The sequence below is a fragment of the Antechinus flavipes genome, chromosome 5 (genome assembly GCF_016432865.1).
Source record: "Antechinus flavipes isolate AdamAnt ecotype Samford, QLD, Australia chromosome 5, AdamAnt_v2, whole genome shotgun sequence".
Classification (NCBI taxonomy): Eukaryota; Metazoa; Chordata; class Mammalia; order Dasyuromorphia; family Dasyuridae; genus Antechinus; species Antechinus flavipes.
Window position 1 is genome coordinate 42,680,954 of NC_067402.1, and position 26,291 is coordinate 42,707,244.

The window sequence follows — 26,291 nt, forward strand, 5'->3', positions numbered from 1 at the left end:
TGGCCGCGGTGCCCTCTCCCGGGCTGCGGGGTCGGAGCGCTGGCACATGCCTAGCGGCCGGCTCCGGGACTAGCCCCGAGCAAGCAGGGTCTGGGGCGGCGCAGTTCTCCTTTCGCCGCCCATGTGCGCAAACCCCTCACGCTGAGAGGGGGATCCGTTACCAGTCTCCGAGGGACCGGCCCAGCCTAGCTATTTGCGCTCCGGGCTTTGCCCGCTCTCTGCCCCACGCCTGCAGCGCAGCTGCCCCGGAGGGCATTTAGAGACTCCGGCCGCAGCCGCTCTTGCACCTGCGATCGGAAGAAGCCCCCTCTCGCCCCCAGCATTCTGGTTCGCCGGAGAGAGCCTGCGCCCGGGTGAGTTACTGTTGTTTGTGTTCCAGCGGCCAGCTGGTCTTGCATCCAGTCTCCGGGGCCAGAGATTCGGGGCGCGGGAAGCCCCGGGAGCACTTTGCCTCTATATGTTACCCAATGGTAACATTTGCTGCATGTTTTGATGTCCGCAGGTTTTTTTTTCCTGCTATCCAATTTCCTTCCCCTTTTTCCTCTCCTCCCCACCCCCCGTCTTTAATGTACAGAGGAAAAAAAAATCTCGGGATGTGTGTGTGTGTGTGTGTGTGTGTGTGTGTGTGTGTGACAAACAGACAGATAGAACTGTTTGATTCTTCGATTCTTCACTTTGCGAACACCTCGGACTTGGCTGGTACCGCAATCCTAACCTTACTGTCCTAGCTTGTCCGTGTGCCTGGGTCAACTGGCTTATCTGCATAACAAATGTACAGATGCTGTGACAGCGGCGGGGGGAAGGGATTGTTGTAAGGAGCGGAAACAGCAACAACCACTAGAATTTAGTTTACAGACACCCTATTTCCACGTGAGGGAGATAGATCGGGATACCCTCCCCGAACTCCGGCACCGTCTCCCTAGTGTGCTGTATGACACTGAGACGACCTTCAAGGAGCCAAGTTGTGGAAGGCTGAGTGCCCAGACTTCCTGGATCTCTCCTCCCTTCTCCTCCCTCTTAGCCCGAGAGAACTTCATTTACATTTCATCTTAATCACTTATCTCAAAACCCGAAATTTCTTGGAATAGACTCGCATTAAAAAGCAGTTGTTTCTTTTCCTTCCTGCAATGAGTGTTTGTAAGCTTCTAGGTTTCCTGGGAGCTCCCCAAATTCCTTGATCTTATTAGAGTCCTTTCCGGTCTTCCCAAGCATTATAGCTTTGCCCTTACACTTCGTTTACTCCGAACGTACTTATTTATATTCATGCTGTCGTTCTCTTTAAAATGTAAATTCCTAGAGGAATTTTTGTCTCTTTTTGTAGTTTGGCCCTGCTTTGTTTTCTTGTGTTCAGTCCCAGTACTGAGTGCTTAATAAATGCTTGATGATTGGTTCATTAGAATGGCAGGGTCCTTGAGGGTAGAATTAAACTTGGTTTATCGGTCCTAGGGCAAGCACTGGGCTTTATTCATACTAGGTGGAAGGTTTGTGTCATTTAGTTGGTTTTTGTTTGACTAAGGGTTTTAAGAACAATACTTTTTTTAAAGAAAATTTTTTTTAATACTTTTTTTTTTTTAAGCCTCGGATACCTGGTGACATTATCTTGTCAATCAATCCTTCAAGTCTTAGATTAGAAGGTGATCCCTTGGTCTGTGTTATGTATATGCATATACACACACACACTATATCTGTACATACATACACTACTGTTACAAATATTCTTTTTTTCTTTTTTTTTTTTTTTTTTACAGTGGGAGCTCAGAATTCTCTTAAGAAACAACCTTGATAAATTAATGTTATATTCACATTTTAGAGTTTTTATTTTCTATACCAATTGTATTTTAATATCTTCTATTTATTTATTCCCTTTTGATTGTGACTATAAAGAGCACAGGGGACTTCCACAACTCCTCCTCTGTGTTATCTGTGGATACAATAGCACAAGTCAATTAAAAAACTCAAAACCTTCATTTTAGTTAAAAAGTTCAATCTCTTTTCACATTAATTGCTTTTTAAGCAGGAAGTGGTGAGAAGCTTCATGAACTGACCGGGCTGTTAGTAGCAGAAGGAAGAGAGAATTGAAAGGCCTAGATTACCAGTAAAACTACATAATAAGACTGAACAATTCAGTGTATTTACAAAGTCTATGTGCAGAGACAGACTTGATTTCTAGACTCAACTCTGTCATTGTCACCCCTTTTGGAAAATGCAGGGATTGAACCCCTTGGCCGTTGGCTGTTTTCTGAGGATCCTAACAGAGTCAGTGGCCTGTTTTTCTGACTTTGAGTGGTGATTTGTAGGAAAACTGCTGATTCTGCTGTTGTATAAAGGTACTGTTTGGGCTGACGAACCAGTTTCATTATGAAAATAACAAATCTGTTATAACTCTAAACTAATTTCATTGGAGTTGAAAACTAAGAGAGGTGTGAATTTAAGGGCCATGATTATCTTTAACCTTGGTGAGATAAATTCATGGACTTCAGCTGGATTTTGGCAGAGGTGAGTTTTTCATCTGGCACTAAAATGAATATAATATCCTGTTGGTACTCCAAGGAAATAGAGGATTTGGTTTCCTGTGTCAAACAAGAGTTGGAGAGATATTGGCTAATAAGAGATTGTGTTTCTAATTCTGTTTTGGGGGGAGAAATAAAAAGACTGGACTAGGTTTGAATCTGAGTTCTAGCTATGACCTTGGGTAAACCACTAAATCTCTTCTTAATTGCAGAGTAGCAAAGAGAGACAAGCTAGCATAGCAGATTTGGTTTTATGTGGGGCCTGTCACCTATATAGATTGTATGATCCAAAGCAAACTAAATCCAAGGCAAACTAAAAAAAAAAAAATCATTCATCTTCAATAATATTTTATTTTTTCCAAATACATGTAAAAATAGTTTTCAATATTTATTGTTGTAAAACTTCAAGTTCTAAATTTTTTCCCTCTTTTCCTACCTCCTCCTCCCCAAGATAGCAAGCAATCTGAAGTAGTTTAAATAATGCAATGCTTTTAAATATATTTCCATATTTGTCATGTTGTGCAAGAAAAATCAGACCAAGAATAAAAAAAAAGAACCCCCCCCCAAAAAAAAAAAAGAGTGAAAATACTATGCTCAGGGCACTTCTCTTTGCACTTTAACTTGATTATTCTTTAACTTGATAAATCAAAGATAAGTTGCCCATATGAGTGGTTAGTCAGAATCTACATCCCCTGGGAGTTCCCCACTCTGATAAAATCTCAAATTCTGGAAAGAAAATGGAAATAATTCCTGTTTTGTCTTCCCTTTCTATGAAGATAGAATTTGGCAATTTGTGAAAGCATCAAGCTACTTACACAAATATTTATTGGCTCATTGATGCATACCTCCAAAACACTTATGTAATTACTGCATATTTATTGATATCTAGGCCCTGAGGGTAGTTCTGACAAAAAAAAAAAAAAAAGATTGATCTTGTAGCCAATCTGGTGATAACTTTCTTCATGATTGTTGTGCATTGTTCTTCATTTTGTCTTTGGAGCCAAACAGGCCAAGCTTCTGAAGGACAGCACCAAAAATACTTGATAGGATTTCCCATCTAGTCTTCACTTTCGATTCAATTCAATTAACCAAACATTTTGATTAATGAATCAATGATGATTTATGAAATACCTACTCTATGTCTGACCTCTGTTAGGTTGGGGACACAGAGACAAAAGCACAATAATCCTGTCCTCAAGGACTTATCTTCTACTTCGATGAAAGTAGGTAAGAGTCTCCAAATTGAGCAAGGCTAATCATTGGACATCAGGATTACAGTCTTGCTGGACTGGTCTTTGAGGTATACCCAACTTGGTAGATTCTGTACCAGTTTATCCTTAGCTGACATTGCCTTCGGGAACTCTGGTGTCACCTCTGCAATGTGAAACACTGGAAATCTAATACAGATCCATTATTTCTTCCTTTTCAAACTCAAAATTCATAATTGCTTTTCACGGATGAATGAATGAATGAATGAATGGATAAAAAAGGTACTTATTGAGTGCTTACTTATGTGCTATAAGCTGGGGATAAAAATGCAAAAATGAGACAATCTCTACCTTTAAAAACTTCCATTCCTTGGAAATAATGGGAAACAACACTTATAGGAGAATGGTGGTCTGGAAAGAGAGCTTTAACTATATTTAGTAGATCTATAAGACAGCCACAGCCAATAATATGCTGTTTTAGAAGCAATGGTAATATTATTCTTGATTACTGTGCAGGATTTCATTACTTAAGCAGGAGACAAGGGGAAGGGAGAGGAGAACTATGGCTGACCATTAATTATGCATATTCTCACCCTGGTATGACTTTATTCTTTCATCAAGTATTTCCCTTTGGAGAGCAAAGTAGAAAAAACATAGCTATAGGAAGATGGGCCACAGCCAAGATACTCGTACACACAGAAGGACACTAATTTTTTTCCTTTTACCTTATAATGAAATGAAATTTATGAGAAGTTTTAGGACTTTAATTTAACAAACACATATATTCGAATTCAATTAAACTCAATTATTTATTAAGTACCTACTATGTGCTAGGCACTATAATAACCATAATCTGCTGAAATGCAAAGCTCTATGTAGGGTGGAAAATAAACTTTGATTTCAGTATTCTACTAGTAAGGTTTATATTCTCAATGGATAAAAATCAGTTTCAATTGTGAAAAATAAATTAGCTATTTTGCCACTATTTAACATTACCCTAAGTGGGGCTCAGCTCTGTTTATGGTAGCTGCAATTTTTGTCCAGAGAAGAGAGCAGTATTATTTTAGCGTATGGGTTCCTAGAGGGCTGAGAATACAGTGGAAAGAGCACTTAGGTGACATTACCTGAAGAAAGCCACCTTATTTGTAAGATACCTTAATCAAGTCCTTTAAATTTCCTGAGTCTTAATTTCCTCATTTATAAAAGAAGAGGCTTGAGATTCTGAGGTCCTTCCCATCTGCATATCTCTTAGCCTATGATGAGTTAATGTCAAATAATAGAAGAAATTGTTGGCTAATTTATCTCCTGATTCTTTCCAGGGCTGCTATGGTTCTGATCCGCTGAATACAGGAATACTGGTCAAAAGCCTTGAAGTGTATGTTTGGCAGTTGATGGGGGAGAACAGAACTGTCAGCTGATTTGCTTGGGGAACTTCTGGTATTAGGAGACTACTTACCCCATTAGAATACAGTTAAAGCAGGCTGAACTGAAATGTGCTGTTCAAACATGATAGCAAAAACCTGCCTGTCTTCTCCCTTCCCCCTTCTCACATTTGTAACCAGTTTGTTTGGAGGAAAGTTAGGAGTGGGAGGGAAAAGGATATGAGTCCATGTTATCAATCTCTTTTTTTTTAATAGTATTTTATTTTTCAAAATACATGCAAAGATAGTTTTCACTATTCACCTCTGCAAAACTTTTTTCAAAATTTTCTCCCTTACTTCCCTTCCTTCTCCCTTCCCAAGACACTTAGCAATCCAAAAAAAAAAGATTAAACATGTGCAATTCTTCTAAAACCTATTTCCATATTTGTCCATCATTGTTGATGAGAAAGAAAAATCAGATCAAAAGGGGAAAAACAACTAGGGAAAAAAGCCTCAAGCAAACAACAGCAGCAGCTGCAACTGAAAATACTATACTTTGATCTGATCCATATTTAGTCTCCATAGTTCTCTCTCTGGATGCCGATGGCACTCTCCATTCCAAATATATTGGAATTGCCCTGAAATTACTTCATTGTTGAAAAGAGTCAAATATATCACATTTGGTGATCACATAATTTTGTTGTTACTTTCTTTGTACAATGTTCTCTTTGTTCTGCTCACTTCAAATCCATCATAGTTGATCATTACATAATCTTGTTACTGTGAACAATCTTCTCTCTGGGTTCAACTCACTTTGTTCTGTATCAGTTCATGTAAGTCTTACCAGATTTTTCTGAAATCAGCCTGCTTATCATTTCTTTCTTTCTTTCTTTTTTTTAAATAACTTTTTATTGACTGAACCCACGCCAGGATAATTTTTTACAACATTATCCCTTGCATTCACTTCTGTTCCAATTTTTCCCCTCCCTCCCTCCACTCCCTCCCCCAGATGGCAAGCAGTCCTTTACATGTTAAATATGTCACAGTATATCCTAGATATAATATATGTGTGCAGAACCGAACAGTTCTCTTGTAGCACAGGAAGAATTAGATTCAGAAGGTATAAATAACCCGGGAAGAAAAACAAAAATGCAAACAGTTTACATTCATTTCCCAGTGTTTTTTCTTTGGGTGTAGCCGCTTCTGTCCATCATTGATCAATTGAAACAGAGTTAGAGCTTCAAAGGTCAAAGAAATCCACTTCCATCAAAATACATCCTCATACAGTATCGTTGTTGAAGTATTTAATGATCTCCTGGTTCTGCTCATTTTACTTAGCGTCAGTTCATGTAAGTCTCTCCAGGCCTCTCTGAAATCATCTGGTGGACATTTCTTACAGAACAGTAATATTCCATAACATTCATATACCATAATTTACTCAGCCATTCTCCACTTGATGGGCATCCATTCATTTTCCAGCTTCTGGCCACTACAAACAGGGCTGCCACAAACATTTTGGCACATACAGGTCCCTTTCCCTTCTTTAGTATCTCTTTGGGGTATAAGCCCAGTAGTCTGCTCATCATTTCTGGTAGATAGTGCTCTCTATCTTAAAAATGGTTTATTGAGCATGCAGTAATCTGCCCAAATAGTCCACCTTTTCCCAAAGAGGAGGTCATCCTAGAATATTTTCAAAGGGATTGGGTCTTATTGTTTTGGAATATATAATATAGGAGGTTAGTTGCTAAGTGTTTCCTGGACTATCTGCTTTAATGAATAGCTATGCATTTTGTGTAGTGACCAGCGGCTTTATAAGCATATAAACAATCAGTTTCCAAAGTCTTTGATATATTTGTTTTTGGCTAACATTATTCATCTGCTGAATGTCAATTTACTATCCTTTTTTTTTTTTTTTTTTTTTGGTTATAGGCTATGATGTTTTGAGCCAAGAAAAAATCGTTATAGTAACATTTGCTATTTGTTAATTAAACTATTTCTTAAAGTTTTTATATAAATAAAACTTGGCTGTATCCTTGGTAAAGAACAGATAGATAGATCAAAAGATGTTTGGATAAATAGATTGGCATCTGGACTGACATTTAATAACAGATGCTGCATCTGCCCCACGGGAGTTCATTTGGTTTTTCAACACTTGAAAAGAGACAGGGGCTCAGGAAAAATTCACATTGAATCAAGTGTTAGGAAAAATCAATCTTAATCAAAAAGATTTGGAATTTTTTTGGAGGTGAATAATAAATTGTGGTGGAATAAGTTGTGGTGGAAATTAACTTGATTCTAGTGAGAACCAGATTTCTTTTATTTACAAAACATATTCATGGGTAATTTTTCAACATTGACCCTTGCAAAATTTTCTGTTCCCAATTTTTCCCTCCTCCCCCAGGTAGTCCAATACATGTTAAATATATTAAATATTTAATTAATTAATTAATAATTAATAAATTAAAATATATTAAATCCAGTATATGTATACATATTTATACAGTTATCTTGCTGCACAAGAAAAATCAGATCAAGAAGGGGAAAAAAAAAAACTCTGAGAAAGAAAACAAAATGCAACAAAAAGAGTGAAACTGCTATGTTGTGTTCCATACTCAGTTCCTAGGATCCCCTCTCTGGGTGTAGATGGTTCTCTTCATCACCGAACAATTGGAACTGGTTTGAATCATCTCATTGTTGAAGAGAGCCAACTCCATCAGAATTGTTGTTGCCATGTACAATGTACAATTTTGTTGTTGCCATGTACAAGGGTCTCCCGATTTTGCTCATTTCACTTAACAACAGTTCACGTAGGTCTCTCCAGGCTTCTCTGAAATCAGCCTGTTGGTCTTGAGAACCAGATTTCTTTATGGAGGAGTCAGTTTCTGATTATGGATGCCTTTGAGCTTCGCTTATAGATCAAACTCCCCAAAGAGATTTATTAGAGTCCTTCTAAATATGAAGCAGCGTGTGGTGGCATTTCTCCAATGAGAAAAGAAGCTCACATAATTATTTATTTGTTAAATGTACTCCTAAGGCGGGAGAGGCATTAGATGACCAGTTTTGAAAATACTAGTTTAGTTTTCTATTTAGTCATTCTTGGAGCAATTGCTTCTAGGCCTGGAAAATTGGAAACCAAACAATCTGTTAATCTATCAATTTATCTCTCCCTCTTTCCATCTATCTCTATATACCCATATAACATGTTCACATTTGCATACATATATATATAAATGTCTATTTCCACATATTCATATATATGTGTATGTGTGCATGTGTGTGTGTGTGCTAAACCCTGCAAATCCAAATCCAAAAAAGTAAACCCTTATTAACAGGAAGTTTACACTCCAATTAAGAGGCGGAATGATGGAAGAGTTTAATGGGGTGAGAAATGAATAGAAGAATGGACTGGTTGGACACCCTCCTTAGAGATTTTTGAGCGGAGCTCTTTGTTCCACTTTCCAATCAGAGGGCTCCCAGCATAGACAATACTGATCAGGTATAATTAGAATATCAAGGTTGGGTCAGTCTGGCAGGAAGATGAAAGTCCTGGTGATGGCATAATATCTACATTTCCCCGTGAAAGATCAATTTTAGCCCTTTGGTAAATTCTGAAAATTTGAAAAGGAGTGTGTAGTACAGCAGGGAAGGCTCAGTACAAGCAGGAAGCAAGAGATTTGGGTTCTTCTGTGGGTTATAAATAACTATATGAACTTGAGCGAGTTATTTGCTGTCTTTTGGCCATCTTTTTTTATTTGTAGGTTCCTAGGTCTAGTCTTTAGACCCATCTAGTTTAACCTCTCCCCCTTCTTTATTTTACAGATGAGGAAGCTATGTTTAAGATGCTTCATTGATTTTCCTAAGGTCATCTACATAATAAAGAAATGGAAGAGCCAGGAATCAAATTGATGTTCTCTGACTCTGTGCTGTGATCTTTCCCCTTCTCCCTCCCTCTAAATTCTCTTCCAGTTCTAGCATTCTTTTATTTTTTTGGCCATTGGAAGACAGGAATGTCTTTGCTTGAGGGCAGGTAGGTGGCTTTGTGAGTTCAAATCCAGTCTCAGACACTTATTAGCTGGGTGACCCTGGGCAAGTCACTTAATCCTGTTTGCCTCAGTTTTTTCATCTGTAAAATTAGCTGAAGAAGAAAATGGCAAATAGGATCCCAAATGGGGTCATGAAGAGTTGGGTCAGGCTGAAATGACTGAATAACTGGGACATAAGGACCAGTTCTGTGAATAGGTTTCAAGGGATATATGAATCTGAATGTGAAAAAAATGCGTCTTTCTTTCCATTAGTATCTAACTGAAAATTGACATTTTCTTCAGTTATGAATTAGAAAAGAAAACATTATCTGAGAGGTTCATAGGCTACCAAGATCTTGGCACTAGAGAGGTTAAAATGGCTACACTAATATTTTCTTCAAGGCTCAGTCCAAGTACTTCCTCTTACACAAAAATCCTGCCTGCACCCCACCTGAGAGATTAAGATACTCCCCTTCCTGGCATTTGTATGGGTATACCTTGTATGTTTTTATCAGGTCTATGCTCTATCCATTCCTTCTCCTTCCCTCCCCCATGCCTTGTAGGATGTAAACTACTTCAATGATTGTTTCATTTTTAAATTAATGACTGCTTAATAAATGCTTGCTGAATTCAGTTGAAGAGATGTTTTTCATTTGGGAGTGTGGGTATAAACTTAAAAGTAAGATTCATCATTACAGAAGATGTTGTTTGTCCTGGACTCTTGCTGTGGCTGTAGTGACTGACCCATTTGGATCCTGAATGTGCATGAAAAATGAATGAACAGTGAACTCCAAAATCATCAACCTAATTGATATCCTTCCTGGCACACTAGCCAGAATCTCTTCCAGATGGAGTGGTCTTTTGATGTAGTAGGATAATTTAGTCTGCTGTAGGTATTTGCAGTGATGACGTAAAGAGGCGATAGGAGGTGAGGTGAGCAGTTAGGACCTTTTGATTTGGTTTAGTTGTTCTAATTAAGAGGCAGCTAGGTGGTACACTGGCCCTGGAGTTGGGAGTGTTGGTGGTAGTGGTAGGATAGTAGGATGATACCTAAGTTTAAATTCACTCAGACACTTAACTGTGTAACTCTAAGTCACTTAACCCTATTTGCCTCAGTTTCCTCATCTGTAAAATGATCTGGAGAAGGGAATGGTAAACCACTTCTAGTATCTTTGCCAAGAAAACCACAAACAGGATTATAAAGAGTCAGACATGACTGAACAACAACAAAAAATTTGTTTAAAGGTTCATGGTGGGAGTAATACAAGAAGACTTTTTTTTTTTTTAATTAAAGTAGAAACTACAAGAAAAAAAAGTAAGCAAATTATTGGAAGCATCCTGGAAGTCACAATTTTTGTTGTTTGGCTCTTCAGTCTGAGAAGAGGTGTTGAAAAGAGTGTCTCTCACTTAAAGATCTGCCCTATTTTGTCCTGATCTCTGAAATCTGGGAAGATTCAATAGCCACGTCTTCAAAGGGGACTTGTTTTGTTGTAGATGAGGTGTTTGTTTACTGCTACTCTGTATAATTAATTAATTCTGTTACTCTGTGTCTTAGTCATTGCATCTGAGCCACTCTTAGGACCTCGTTGAGGGGATGAAGTGGTAAAGGGGGATTTTCATAATGTGATCAGAATCCATAAGGGTTGGGATCAAAAAATGGTTTTAAAGTTTCAGAGGAAATATGCAGGATAATGATTCAAAGGAAAGGCTTGGGGCGGGTGGAGAAGGAAAATGAGCAATTTCATTCTGTGACTCACAGGTTAACAAGGCTGTCTGTTCTTTTCAGATCCAAGGTTCCTAAGACAGTTGATAGAATAATTTGGAAAAGCAGTTTAGACCAAATATTCAACAGACTACTTTCTAAGTTTTTAACCTTGTTTTTCTAGCTGAGGTTAATCTTGTGATGCAAATGCTGAATACTAATGGGAATTTTACTTATACTTTTACTTATTTTATTTATAATCATACTTTTTTAAAAAAATGAATATCTATAAGCAGTAAATAGCATCTATTTCATGAACTAGAAGTGCAAGATGCTTTCCAAATCATTTGGTCCACCTCCCACCCTGTGTTTTATAGATAAGATAACTGAGGGCCAAGAAGCCTAAATATCTTGTCTACTAAGATTACCCAGGTATTAAGTAGCAGACATAGACTTTCATCCTCCAAATGCAGTGTGTATTTTGTTATATCTTGTGGTTTACCGTTGTGCTAGAAAATTGATAGTGGTCTAGGGTTTTATGCTTCTCTGCAGTCAGAGGTTTTGAATGTGGGTGAGTAATTTCTACTGGTGGGATGTTGTTGCTGAAACATAACTTTTTAATATGGTGCTGTGTTCCCTCTCATAATATAGAGTGTCCCAAAAGTCTTAGTGCAGTTTTAACCTTTAATAGTTTAAAAATTTAGGTTTTGCGGGGGAGTGAGGAGGGAGGAAGGGAGAATCTGATCCTTCTGTCTCTGATCTGGCTTAGTATTTCATTCTGATCAGCTCATACCCTAAATTGCTTAGTTACTGGCTGGGTAGTTTGGTAGGTGTAGAGAGGGTTATAATGAAAACAGGTTTGTTAGGAAAAGCTGGGTGTTTCTCAGTGAAAAGAAATTGTATTTGTATTTTATTTGTAAAATGCAACCTCGGGCTTGAACTGAGAGCCATCCGGAATTAAAAACTGAGAAAATCCAGCTACTCTCAAAAGTGATGCTAGAATTTCACCCTTTCTCATATGAGTGATGTGCATAAGAATAGATTTTCCCAAACATGAAGATAATTCCAAGGTGATAAACACCTGTCCTATAATTGGGACTTAAAGGTTTCTATTTGTGCTTCCCAAATCAGGTCCATGAAAGAAAGTCTAAATAAAATGATTTATTTTCTATATTTATCTATTTTTAAATATCTTTTATTTTTACATTACCTCGATTTCTAATTATTTTAAAGTTAAATTAAGATATTTGTTCATCATCCATTTTAGTCATATCTGTGTCCTTGTGACTCTTATCTGGGGTTTTCTTGGCAGAGATACTGGACTGGTTTGTCATTTCCTTCTCTCAATCATTTGACAGATGAGAAAACTGAGGCAAACAGAGTTTAATGACTTGCCCAGAGTCACCAGCTAGTACATGTCTGATGACGATTTGAACTCATAAAGAGGAGGTTTCCTGACTCCAGACCTGACACTCTATCCACCATACCATCTATTAAGCTTTAATAGCTTAAAACTAAATGAAGCCTTTTGGGATACCCTGAGTAAGAGTTATATGACACACAAAGTTCTTTATTCTGATCCTCATTTTGTTTTTCTTTATATATAGTTAGTTTCAGAAAGTTTTATTGATTTGTGTTGTACTCTTACTAGTCATTTCTTGATAGGTATCTATTTCCTTCAACCTATTTTGAATCCTGTCTTATAACAAAAAAAATTAGTGGAGCAAAATGAACTAACATAACAACTGCAATTGAGAGTGTATGCTGTATTTCATACCCAGAGAGATCTTCCTCTTCCCTCTTCCTTCTTCTCTCCTGAGAAGAAGGAGGCATATTTTATTAGCTATATTTATTGATCAAGATTAGGTATGGTAATCAGTGACTTGACCTGCCTTCTAGTGTGATTTTCTTCCTCCCTTTGGATCCCTATCTCTGTCTCCCTTTCTTTCTTCCTGCTTTTGACTTCTGTTCCCTTATTGAAGTGCATCCACAAATGCCAGGCATTCTTTCTCACTTATTATCCCCCTTTGCGACTTTATCTCCAGATGCCAGAAACATTAGTGAACAAGCCAGATTTTCCTGTGTGTTCCTGTTCAGCTGATGACTTATATTGATTTTTCTGAGGTAGCAGAGGATTTGTTCAATCAAGGGTCTCAGAGACCAACTAGTGCAAGCTCAAAACATTTAAAAGACATTTCTGTGCTGGATGAAATGGAAATTGAGTGATAAATATTTGAGTAACTGTATTTTTTTTTTTTCATTCAAAGAAAGATGACTGAACATCCATATAAGGAAAGGAAGAAATAAACACATAACTGGAAATTTGCACAGTAGCTAAAAATGATTGTTAAATTATACTATTCTTCTTTAGAAGAAAAGATGAGTAGATTTGTGTGTGCATAATATATATGCTTATGTATTATACATATATATATATAATAACATTCTCCATATACATCTCTAGAAAGAGATATATGTATATATCTATCTTTCTATCTATATTTTAACTGTTATCCTTTGAGAGCAAAGTCTGTGTTTTACTTTGTTTCCCCTTGCTTAAAGAGTCATGAACACTGGTATTGTAGAGGGATTCTGTTCTGCTACAGATGGCATGGTCCTTGAGGCCCTACCCATTCTGGTGTTTTCTGATCTGTCTTAGCACAGTGACTTTCACGTGGTAATACTTACTGCATGTTTAAACACATGTCAGGAGTTATTCACTGATCTTTTATAAAATTTCCTATATAAGTGGAAGATTTATAATCAAAGATGGAATTTACATACTCTTGAGAATTACAAAGTACTTTTACATACATTCTTATTGAGTCTCACAACAATCTTGTAAAACAGGTAACTGGGTATTTTCCCCCTCATTTTATAGATGAGAAATTGAGGACTTAGAAATTATCTGACTTGCTTTTGGTTACAGGGTTTGTGACTGTGGTGTGGGATTTAAACCCGGTGTTTTTTGACTTGTACTCCAGGGCTCCTTCCCTTTATACCAGTATGGGTAGTGGAAAAGGCAGATAAATCATAGAAAACAAGGGATATTTATACTACACTATACCATATTGATTTCAATATAACTTATGGCTGTACAGTGGTGTTATTATAAATTAAAACTTAGGTACTGAACCATAATTACCAAAGAGGAAAGGTGAAAATATTCTGATTTATCTTGCTACCTAAATTAAAATATTTTAATGCATTGCCTTAAGGGGTAAGACTATTGACCTTAACTATTATTGAGAATGAATGGGAAGCATATATTAGATGAAATTTCAGAGAGGCAGATTTAGGCTTAATAAAAATTTCCCAATTATTAGATCAGTCCCAAAGAGGGTTAGAGTCGGGAGTTTGGTTTTTGTTTGTTTTTTTGATATAGAAACTAGAACTTACAATTCATCTCAATGAGAACACTAGTTTGGGAAGCCGAAGAAAGGAAGAAAGGGTTTTCTGGGAGAGAATTGGCTCTCTTAGGTCTCTTAGGGTTTCCTGTGTAGGCCAGGAGGATGTGGCCCTAGCCATGTCCTCATTTGTTAAATGTAGTATTTAACATAACTGACTTGGGGTCAGAGGATCTGGGTCCAGATTCTGGCTTTACCCCTTCATCTTAATGATGACCTTGGACAAGTCACTTAATATCTTTTAAAGCAGTTCTAGCTCAAAAATTCTATGATTCTGAATTTGAAATGTAATTAAGTTGATTTAGTTCAGAACAAATTGTGTGGGGTGACATATTACTAGGAAGTTTATAAAATGGGTGGGAATAGTGAAGTCCTGGATATTGTGTAATAGTAAAAGATAACTGCTCCATAGAATATAATGGTTTTCCTTTCATTTCCTTCATTGAAGCAGAAGGGAGAGGAGTTTAAGACCAAGACTGTAGCATTTTTGCATCAATTCTTTCATGTTGTAAATTGCAAAGTAGATGCTGATTTTCACTGGTGGCATTTTCTCACCTGGGAGTTCTCAATACAAATGAAATCACAGGTCCGGTTCCTATCACTCTCCTTATTGTTATCCCTATACAGGATGCTCCAAGAGTCTTACTTCTTAAAGCTTAACACTGCCCAAGAACTTTTGGGACACCCTATATTTCCTATATAGTAGGAGACAGAAATCTTAGGGATTCTAGTAGTATTATAAGTGGGATTTATCATTCTTTTTTTAAAACACTAAACAAACTCAGCTTCAGGTTCTTAACTTGGAGTCTGTGAACTTATAAAAAAAATTCTGGTAACTATATTTCAGTATAAATGCTCTCCTTTGTAATCCTATATATTTTATTTTGTGCATTGAAAAACATTATTCTAGGGAGGCTTTAGACTTTTTAAATGATATATATATATGTACAGTCATATTAATCATATTTCCACAATAGTCATGTTGTGAAATAAAAATCAGAACAAAATGGAAAACCATAAGAAAGAAAAAGCAAACATACACAAAGTGACAATAGTATACTTCCATGGACATTCAGACTCCATAGTTGTTTCTCTGGAGGTGGATGGCTTTTCTGTCATGAGTCTTTTGGAATTGACTTGAATCACTGTATTTTTGAGAAGAGTTAAGTCTACGATAGTAGATCATCACAACATTTTGTTGCTTATTGGATTTTTTTCTCATAAATTTATTTATTTTTAATACACATTGCTTCACGAATCATGTTGAGAGAGAAAAATCAGAGCAAGAGGAAAAAAACATGGAAGAGGGAAAAAAACAGGAAAAAAAGTGAACATAGTATGTGTTGATTTACATTCAATCTCCATAATTTTTTTTCTGGATGCAGATGGCATTTTCTATCCAAAATCTGTGGGGATTGCTTTGGATTATTGAACTATTCAGAAGAACCCAATCTTTCATAGTTAATCATAGAACATTCTTGTATCCTAGTTCTGCTTATTTCTCTCAGCATCAGTTCATGTAAATCTTTTCAGGCTTTTCTAAAATCAGCTTGTTCATCATTTTTTATAGAACAATAATATTCCATCCCCTTCACATACCACAATTTGTTCAGCCATTCCCCAATTGATGAGCATCTACTTATTTTCTAATTCTTTGTTACCGCATAAAAAGCTTCTATGAACATTTTTGCACATGTTGGTCCTTTTCCCTCTTTTTTGATGCTTATTGGACTTTCAAAAGGGGTGTCTGTCTGATATAAAACATTTTACAGAATCTTTACTTGATGATAGTGCTTTCTTTTTAAAAACTACTTTGTGGCTGCCATTTTGTCATACATTTATATTTGTGCATATTTTCTTCCCTTAATTAAGCTCCTTGAGATCAGGAACTGTCTCATTTTCCTCCTTCATTTCCCAGATGTTTAATCTAGTGCCTAGAATAATGAGGTGTTTTTTAATAAATGTTTGTCAAGTTGCATGATTGATAGATGAAAAAAATGGGTAACAATTCATGGTAAACCTGGATAATTCTTTAGAAGAGCAATGTGTCACTCATGGTGGGACTTAAAAGTTTTAGGAACTTCATAGATATAGTGATGTTTCCTATAACCTAAGGTATGGTCCTGCTGGTTGAAAAAATAGTGAGGTTACAAAACATAACTGGCCTCCAGGTGTCTTTTACTGGTTATCAGACTAAATGTAACCTCATTCATTAAAGGCATATAAAGAGGCTACTGTGCTTGAGGTTGAATCATTTGCTCTGCCTTCACATTTTCCCTCCATCTTTCTTTCTTTCTCTTTTCATTCCCCTTGACACACATTCTCCTGTACTGCCCTTGCTGGCTCATCTGCCAAGTTTGTAGCCAAAGCTGTTCTAAGAGTGGATGCCCAGAGGCACCAATCTGGAAGCAGCCCAACATCCCTGATATTTGGGATATTTAATAAGACTTGTGGAGCGATTCAATCTCTTTAGTCTCCCCATTAAATTTGCCCAAATGGTACACATTGGTGTGGAAAAATGTTTTGCTATCAGGATTGTGGCCTTAAAGATGGAGTTGTAACTGCTCTCTCCAAAACACATGTGGGTGAAATTGACCTGGATGCATGACCTCCCAAATTGAAAGAAATGACCAATTGCCCAATGATCCTTTAGAGAGTTCCTAATTCATTTTCTTTTTCTTTTTTCCCTTAACTCCTTGGTGTGCTGTAAATTTAAAATAAGGTTTTTGGACGTTTCTTAAAAAAAAAAGGGAAAAAAGAAAACCTCAACCAATCTCAGAAAAAGAGACCATTGTGTAAAAGTACTTAAAATACTTCCTTTTTTTTTTTTTTTGCTTGATTCTTAAAATAAAAAAAAACACACCTACTTTTTGTTAGGGTCAGTTTTTGACCTTCTAGTTAGTAGTGAGAGTGGCGTTCTATTTATTATGCACTGTGGTCATAATTAAAAGCAGGAGCTTTTGAAGTCTCCATTATCTTAATTATAGGAATAAAATAAAGCATAATATACTGTCTGGTAGTATTTAACCATGTTTTACAACAGCAGAATAAGTTAATGTTTGGCTCATTTTTGGCTTGTCATGTGAATGGAGTTGGTGGGGATTAGTCAGCATGTTTGGAAGGGCAATTGCAGGAGTGCAGTCTAGTAATTTTTATATCTCAAATTTGCATGTTAACAAAATGATTGAAGCAGGAGCATATCCTTATCATGTATTACCAGGTGTTTTGGGAATATATTTTGCATTCTTTCCTTCCAACCTCCCCCCCCCCCCCCCATTTTCTCTGCCTGATCATCCACAAAACACCTCATTGGCACTCTGTGGCAGGCAGGAGACTGGCTGTCTTTTGGATACCCTATAGACTGCCATGGATACCACTGTATTCATGCCAAGAGTTTTTTCTTCTTTAAACTCCCTATAACCACAGCCCCCAAAATGCAGCTGTTACTTCCTGATGCTAAGAAGTTGTGTGTCCTCGGAGCAGATTTGAGAGAATATTTATAAATCTACTATGAGAATTAACTCTAACCTGTTGATTACAAGGTGAAACTGGAGAGATTGCAAACTCCTCCCTCACCACAAATAGATCAAACTTCCCTTGTTTGTTCCTTCCTCAGTTTTCTCTGGTTCTACTGTGCAGGGTTTCCTCATAGCAACATCTGATGGCTAATGGGAAATTCTTTCTAACAAGCCTAACTATGCAAAGACCTTCGCAGCTAGACAATGATTCATCAATATGCCAGGCAAGTCTGTTTTATGCTAAGACCCCTCTCTTTCATTTTTTTCTTCTATTAAGTAGTTATTTAAATACCAGCTTCCGGATCGAAGCAGTGAGGCTGGCCCCTGATGAGGGAATACGATTCTGAAAGGTGCCTTCTGGGAGACTACATATAGGCAGAAGTGGAAATGCGATTCTTTGTTGTTTTTGGACTTTTCTAAAGCCTGTTGAGATCTTAAAACTATTGGAGGAAGTGACCCAGTTTGAGACACCTTAGAATAAACATGCTTTTTATCTGTGAAAAGTGACTTGAAGTTGCTGTAGGCTTGGAAGGGAATGACTCCTTGGTGTTTGCCACTTGTTAAAATCCCTTCTTCTGGTTGGGCGGAGTTTCGGTCCCTGGGAGGTTGAGGCTGAGCTAAAGCCATGTGGGGCCCTGGTGAGATCATTAGGCTAGGGACACCAGCTGTGCTATTATTAGGGGTTTTACTGGCTGCGGCAGATGTTCCCAGGCTTTTTTCCAGCTTTGTTCACTTCCCACATTTGGCATAATATAGTACATGGAAATAGAGATACTCTTTGACAAGATAGCTTTTCCATGACACAAACCAGTGCTTTCTCATACTTAAAAAAAAGAGGGGGGGATGGGAAGTAGCCCTTGCTAACCCTGCTTAGATTGAAGCAAACAAACAGCCCCCCTTTCCCACAACAGAATCAACAATTCACATACACAAAACATGTCTCTTTAAAAAAATAAAAGTGTGTGTGTGTGTGTGTGTGTTTGTCTAGCACTTAACTTAGTGCCTGTAAGTGTTCACTGTGAGTGGTCCCTAATAAGAGCTTAATAAATGCTGGTTGATTACTTGATAGATGAGATAAGTATTTTTATACACTCTAGATTTTGGAGGTTGTTAGAGAAAGAATTGTTTCTCAGATTATTGCTATCTGATTTAAGTGGAAAAAACTCTTGTAAGAATACGGGTCTTTTTTTTCCCCTGTAAAGAATATATTTTATAACTTTAGAGATATATTTCTAAACTCTGCCATATTTAGGGTTTAAAGACTGTGACTAGCTTTAAATGATAATGATCGAAATCTTAAATCAGGAAGGCTGAGTTTTCTTATAAGAAGGGTAGAAGACCCTTACCCAAAATAACTACTCAAAAATTACCCAATAGAAAGCAGAAAAGTTGTTTATTAAAACCTCTGGAGGATGAGTCATCCCATCACGAGATAAGAAAGAGAAAGCTCATGTTAGGAGGCTAAAGAATTAGGAAAGATATACAGTTTTTATAGGTTTGGTTACAAAGGATTACATCATAGGTTGGGGAACATTAAGAAAATAGGTGCCCTCTCCCCTTAATTGAATGTTAGACATGGGTGCCAACAGACCTTCTAAATTTAGATTACTAAGTTAACAGCATTCAATAATAGTCTAAATATTGATAACATAATAGTGATAAATGTCATCATTTCAGGTTAAGTAAGTATATCTAAAGTTTAAGTAAATATTAGCTAACATACAACATACTTATGCAAGTCACAGAGACATAGAAATAATGAATAATAAAAGACAGAAAAAGAATTTAAACATTTGCTGGAAATTGTTCACCTTATCTCTCCATTCCATGCAGAAGTATAGCTTTTGATATAACTTATAGTAATAATTGTACTTCTATTGCTTTCAAAGCATTTTACATTTGTAATCTTATTTGTTCTTATTAGCTTATGAAATAAGTAGTAAAATATTATCTTCACTTTACAGAGGAAGAAACTGAGGCTTGCAGAGACTAAGTAGTTCCTTGGAGACTCTAATGTTTGTCTTTTGATAATATTAATAGTAATAATAACAATAATTAGTATTTAATGACTATTATGTGCGTACTTTTTTTGAAACAAACATTAACTCATTTGATCCTTAACAACATTTTGTGGCAACGTCAGAAAAAAAATTTTGGCTTAGTCCTCTTTTACCAAATAAGCTTATCCCATTGACAATAAACAGTATTAAAAAGCTAACCTTTAAATTGCTACTACTAAAATAAACTTCTGTAGTCTGGGTGTATTTCCTCAAAAATTCCTATAAATATTTAAAGAAAATAAGTAATCTTGTGCTTATTTTTAACTGTTTTAGTTATGTGACTTTTTTTTTTCTGAAGCAATTCAGTGACTTGCCCAGGGTCACATAGCTAGGAAGTGTTAAGTGTCTGAGACTAGATTTGAACTCAGATCTTCCTGACTTCAGGGTTGGTGCTCTATCCACTTCATCACCTAGCTGCCCCTAGTTATGTGTATTTTAAAAACTATAATTAGACCTAGCCATTATCAAATTTAAAGTGTTTTATAAAGTTTGTTGTTATGTACCAACACTCAAATGCATTTATGAATTCCCTGGTGCAGGTACATCCTCTGATGACACAGAAAAAAATCCATTCTGGGCATCTGTCTTCCTATAACTGTATCAGAGTGATTCCCTCAATATGGTAGGAAGTCTTCCTTCCTGGAAGCATATGGTTCCTCATTGGTTATCATCACTGGGGTATTTCTCATTCTTATTCCTCATTAATTTTATCTAGGTATTTTAAGAAATCGCTTGAGTTTTGTAAATTCTTTGGCGTAACTTAACAACTCATTCAACTGTATGTATGTTAAATGCCTTAATGTTAGTTCTAAAGGTAATTATAGTATTTATTCCAGAGAGGCAAAAACTAGCTTGCTGTTATTAATCTTTATATCTGATGTCCTCTCAGTCTTCATCCCTCTTCATCTATGTGTTCTATTTAACAATATTGATCACCCTTTCATTCTGGATATTCTCTTCTCTCTGGGTTTTCGTGCTAGTATCTTCCTGGTTTTATTACCTGTTTGACCACTCCTAAATGGCATATGCATAATTGTAGGTATTCCAAGGTTCTGTCCAGGTACTTCTATTCATTCTCCTTATTCCTCTTCCTCCCCCACCCCTTTTTCTTCTGCCTCTTTTCCCCTTGAAGTGATTTCCTGGCTCTGACTTTTCTTCCAGATCCTTATCACTTCTCCTAAATTATTGCAACAGTCCTTTTACTTGATCTTTCTGCTTCAGGTCTTTTACAACTCCAGTCTTTTCTTCCACTCATCTACCCCTACCATAACTCCTTTGCCTGTAAGTTACAATAGAAACCCCGCTGTTTAGCTTTTAAAACCTTTAATTTGACTCCAACCTAATTTTTTGCAGCTTTATTATATACTATTCTCCTAGTCACATTCTTTGATCTAGGCAGACTGGCCTTCTTTTTACTCCATGGCTCTTCATTTTGTATCTCTTGTCTTTGTATCTTTGGACTGACTGTCTCTCAAAGCTATAATACACTCCTTTCTTACTTCTCTAACAGAATACCTCTCTTCCTTCAGGACACAGTTCCTTATCTATTCTATCATTTTATTCCTGAAACCCTTCCTGATTCTCCCTCCTTTCTAGCTGCTAATGTCAATCCTTCCAAATTATCTTATATTTCATTGAACATGGTTCAACTTCAAATTCTTCCATCCATTTACTCACTTAGGCAATCTCACCATTTACCTATTTCCTCTGACCTGTTTCTTCCCTTCTAGACCATTATCTTCCACCCTGGACCTCCACAGTCAGGTCTTCCAGAATCTATACCCCTTCAGGCCTCTGAGAAGCATCATCTTTGTTTTCTGTTTTTTGGTGAGGCAAGTGGGATTAAGTGACTTGCCCAGGATCATACAGTTAGGAAGTGTTAAGTGTCTGAGGCCATCTTTGAAGTCAGGTCTATTGCGCTGCCCCAAGGAAGCATCATCTTTGAATGGATGAAGGATATGTGTATGGAAGGATGAATCTAGAGCCCAAACAAGATGATTAATTGTTAGCTCATTATAAATCTGTGGGCTGCCTGTAGATATCTGACATGGTTTTTATTGCATCCAATTATCTACCCAGGCTATCTGACAGACCATCTGTGTGTGGTTTCAAGAATACATCATTTCCCCAAACCCCTTCTACCTTAGAATAGCATTCTCTTCCCTGGTTACCACTCCTCCACATATTTTATCTTCTCCCATCAGGATGTAAGCATTGTGAGAGTAGAAATTTTAAAAATATTGAAAAGTATTCTTAGTGTTACATAGCAAGTACTTAATGCATCCTTGTTGATTGATTATTTGTTGTTACTATTCACAAGAAAACAAACTACTTTAACAGTTTGAAATCTAAATTTGTTTTTATACATTCTGTAACTAAGCAAAATATTTGATATTATTTAGGGATAATTTAGTTGCTAGGTAGGACTAAGGTTTTTTCCTCATGAAAACAGAGTAACATGATCATCTAAAAATACTGTGTCAAATATGAGGCCTAGAGTGAAAGAGTAATTGGGGAGTTTCTAAACAAATTGTGGTATAGGAATATAATGGAATATTACTTTGCCATTGAAAAGGATAAACATGAAGAATTTAGATAATCATGGGATGATGTGTATGAGTTGTTGCAGAGTGAATTAAGTAGAATCAGAAAAACAATACGTACATCACATAATATAATATGAATGGAAAGAGCCAAAATAGAAAACAAAGTTGTGTAATTATAATGATGAAGCCTATAGCCTCTGAGAAGAGTTGAGAAAAGTTGCTTCCTGTAACTACGATTATGAAACATTGCATATACTATCAGATTCTGTTGGTCTATTGGTTGCTTTTCAAAATTTTTTTACTTTATTTTATTTTACTTTCAAATATGAATTATTTTCTTCCCACTTTTCCTTCCTTCATCCACTGAAGAGAAAAGAAAAACAAAAGCCATTGAGAATATGTATAATCGGGGCACCTAGGTGGCATCAATCCTGAGTTCCAATCTGATCTCAGGTACTTAACACTTCCTAGTTATGTGACCCTGGGCAAGTCACTTAAACCCAGTTGCCTCAGGAACAAGAGAAAAAGAGAGAGAGACACACACACACACATAGAGACTATGTATAGTCACTCAAAACAAATTTCCATATTAGTTCTGTCAAAAAAGAAAAGAAGCTTCAGCATGCATTCTTGTGTGATCAGTTGTTTTATCTGAAGATATACTGCAAGTTCCATCTTGAATCCTTTGAAATTTTGATTGGTCATTTGTTGATTAAAATACCTAAATTTTCCAAAGTTGATTATCTTTACAACATTATTGTTATTGTACAAATTATTCCCTTGGTTCTGTTTCACTACACTTTGTATCAGTTCTTAAAATCTTTCTAGATTTCTCTGAAATTATTCCATTCATCATTCTTTTAGTACAACAATATTCCATCCATTTTCAATACAACAGCCATTTCCTTGTTGATGAGCATCTGTCAGTTTCCAATTCTTTTCTACTACAAAAATAGTCATTATAAATATTTTTGTTCATATGGATCATTTTCCTCTTGCTCAGATTTCTTCCGAGTAAAGACCAAGTAGTGGTCAAGGGTATAGTTTAATAGCTTTTTGGCAGAGTCCCAAATTGCTTCTCAGAATGGTTGCATTGATTGTTATTTGCTAAATGACTTTCTTCCCACCCTGTTTCTTTTGTAATTTTTGCTATGAGTGATTATTTGTCTTGGTATTAGAAGGGAGATGTTATGAAATGAATATAATCTTAAGACCAAAAGATAATAAAAGTAATATTTTTAAAAGATTCCCCTCCCCCAATGCTTAAATAGTGATTTAAATCACTACATTAACAGACTGTAATTTGAAAGAGCCTCATAAGCATTTATCGCCACACTCACTAGTACCTAAAAGGACTGAGCTTACCTTATGTAGAAAAGAATGGGCTCCAGAATACAATAATAAACCTTCACTCAGGTACCAAAATGAATTCCTACAGGATAGAAACCTATTTACCTTTTATAGATATGAACATTTTAGAAAATGCCCCTCAAAATGTTTCAATAATGTTTTCTCAGCCTACATTTTATGCTTTTGCTGAATATGTTTCTGATCATGATGTCTAGTGTATAGTGTAATGTAGAGTCATTCACCAACAAATTGTAGTGAAATTGGTTTTATCTTGAATAATGTTATTTTTTTCCAACTGAAAGGAACCCACTGAGATATTAAAGACTTGAGCCTGGGAGACTAGAAAAAGATGAAAAGACCTATCTGTCAAGGTTTTTCCTTTATTATTTTTTCTTTTAAAAGCTTTTTAATTTTCAAAATACATGCAAAGATAGTTTTCAACATTCACCTTTCCAAAACCTTGTGCTTCAAATTTTTTTCTACCTCCCTTCTTCACATTCCCTCCTTTAAATGGCACATAATCCAATATATGTTAAACATGTGCAAGTCTTCTATATTTATTTCCACATTAATCATGCTGCACAAGAAAAATCAGATCAAAAAGGGAAAAAAATGAGAAAGAAAAACAGAGTTGAAAATACTATGTTGTGTATGTTACATTTAAGATATACTTTAACATGTTTAACATGTATGAGACTGCCTGCCATTTAGGGGAGGGGGTGAAGGGAGGGAAGGGAAAAGTTGGAACAGAATTGTTTGCAAGGGTCAATGTTGAAAAATTATCCATGCATATGTTCTATCAATAAAAAGCTATAATAAAAAAAGAAAGTATTATGTTGTGATCCACATTTAATCCCCACAGTCATTTTTCTGGGTACGGATGGCTCTCTCCATCAGAAATCTATTGGAACTGGTTTGAATCACTTCATTGTTGAAGAGTCACATCCCTCAGAATTGATCATCACATAATCTTCTTGTTGCTGTGTACAGTGTTCTCTTACTTCTACTCACTTCACTCAGCATCAGTTCATAAAGTTTTTCCAAGCCTCTCTGAAGCATCCTGTTTATCATTTCTTATAGAACAATAATATTCCATAACATTCATCTACCATAACTTACTTAGCCATCCCCCAGTTGATGGGCAGCCATTCAGTTTCCAGGTCCTTGCCTCTACAAAAAGGGCTGCTTCAAACATTTTCACATATTTGGGTCCTTTTCCTTTTTTTTTTTTTTTAATTATCTTTTTGGGACACTGCTGGGTTAAAATGTACGCACAATTTGATAGCCCTTTGGGCATAGTTCCAAATTGTTCTCCAAAAAGGTTGAATCAGTTCATAACTCCACTAACAATGTATGTGTCCCACATCCCCACCAACATTTATAATTATCTTTTCTTGTCATCTTAGTCGATCTGAGAGCTATGTAGTGGTACCTCAGAATTGTCTTAATTTGTATTTCTCTGATCAATAGTGATTTAGAGCATTTTTTGTATGACTAGAAATGGTCTTAAATTTCTTCGTCTGAAAATTGTTCATATCTTTTGACCATTTGTCAATTGGAGAATGGCTTGTATTATAATTTTGAGTCTGTTTTCTATACATTTTAAAAAGGAGGCCTTTTTCAGAACCCATGGATGTAAAAGTCCCCCTCTTTCCCCCCTCCCCCCCTCCCCAGTTTTCTGCTTCCCTTCTTATCTTGTCTACATAGTTGCTTTTAGTATCACCCTTGATGTCTAAATCATGAACCTGGTTTGAAACTAAATCATGAACCCTTATCTTGGTATAGAGTGTTAGTTATTGGTCAGTGCAAGGTTTTTTCTTTAAGCGAAAAGACTTCTGATACTTCTCTCAAAACTGTTAAGTCAAATTAAGTCAGCAAGTATCTACATGAACTGATGCTAAGTGAAATGAGCAGAACCAGGAGATCATTATATACCTCAACAACGATACTATTTGAGGATGTATTCTGATGGAAGTGGATCTCTTCGATAAAGAGAGCTAATTCAGTTTCAATTGATCAAAGATGGACAGAAGCAGCTACACCCAAAGAAAGAACACTGGGAAATGAATATAAACTGCTTGCATTTTTGTTTTTCTTCCCGGGTTATTTATACTTTCTGAATCCAATTCTCCCTGTGCAACAAGAAAACTGTTCGGTTCTGCACACATATATTGTATCTAGGATATACTGTAACCTATTCAACTTCTTGCCATCTGGAAGAGGAAGTGAAGGGAGGGAAGGGAAAATCGGAATAGAAGTGAGTGCAAGGGATAATGCTGTAAAAAATTACCCTGGCATGGGTTCTGTCAATAAAAAGTTATTTTAAAAAAGTCAGCAAGTACCTAAGTGCTGGAAAATAAGAGATAACTTCAGTTTGCTCTGGGAGTTGTATCCAACTTTGATCTATGGGGAAGGCTGGAGGGATCGGCAGAATGATCCAAAGTGTACCTTTTACAAGGAACACTTGAAATATATTCTTACTTGGAATCTCTCCTAACTAGAGATCCAAGTGGATGGGTGATATTGGAAAGAAATCTAAAGTTGTCTTTTCTTGTGATGTGAAATGCTTTCTTTATGTTTTAAGGATCTGTTATTGGTGATAGTGGT

General features: G+C 36.4%; 1 protein-coding gene across 1 annotated transcript in view; it reads left to right on the top strand.

Annotated features, from left to right (window-relative positions):
• The first annotated feature begins 263 nt into the window (after positions 1 to 263).
• TRAK1 (trafficking kinesin protein 1) overlaps positions 264 to 26,291 on the top strand; it is a 231,307-nt gene continuing 205,279 nt past the window's right edge. Inside the window, exon 1 of the mRNA XM_051961235.1 lies at positions 264 to 353. The gene's annotated coding sequence lies outside the window, so the exon portion shown is untranslated. The remainder of the gene's footprint in view (positions 354 to 26,291) is intronic.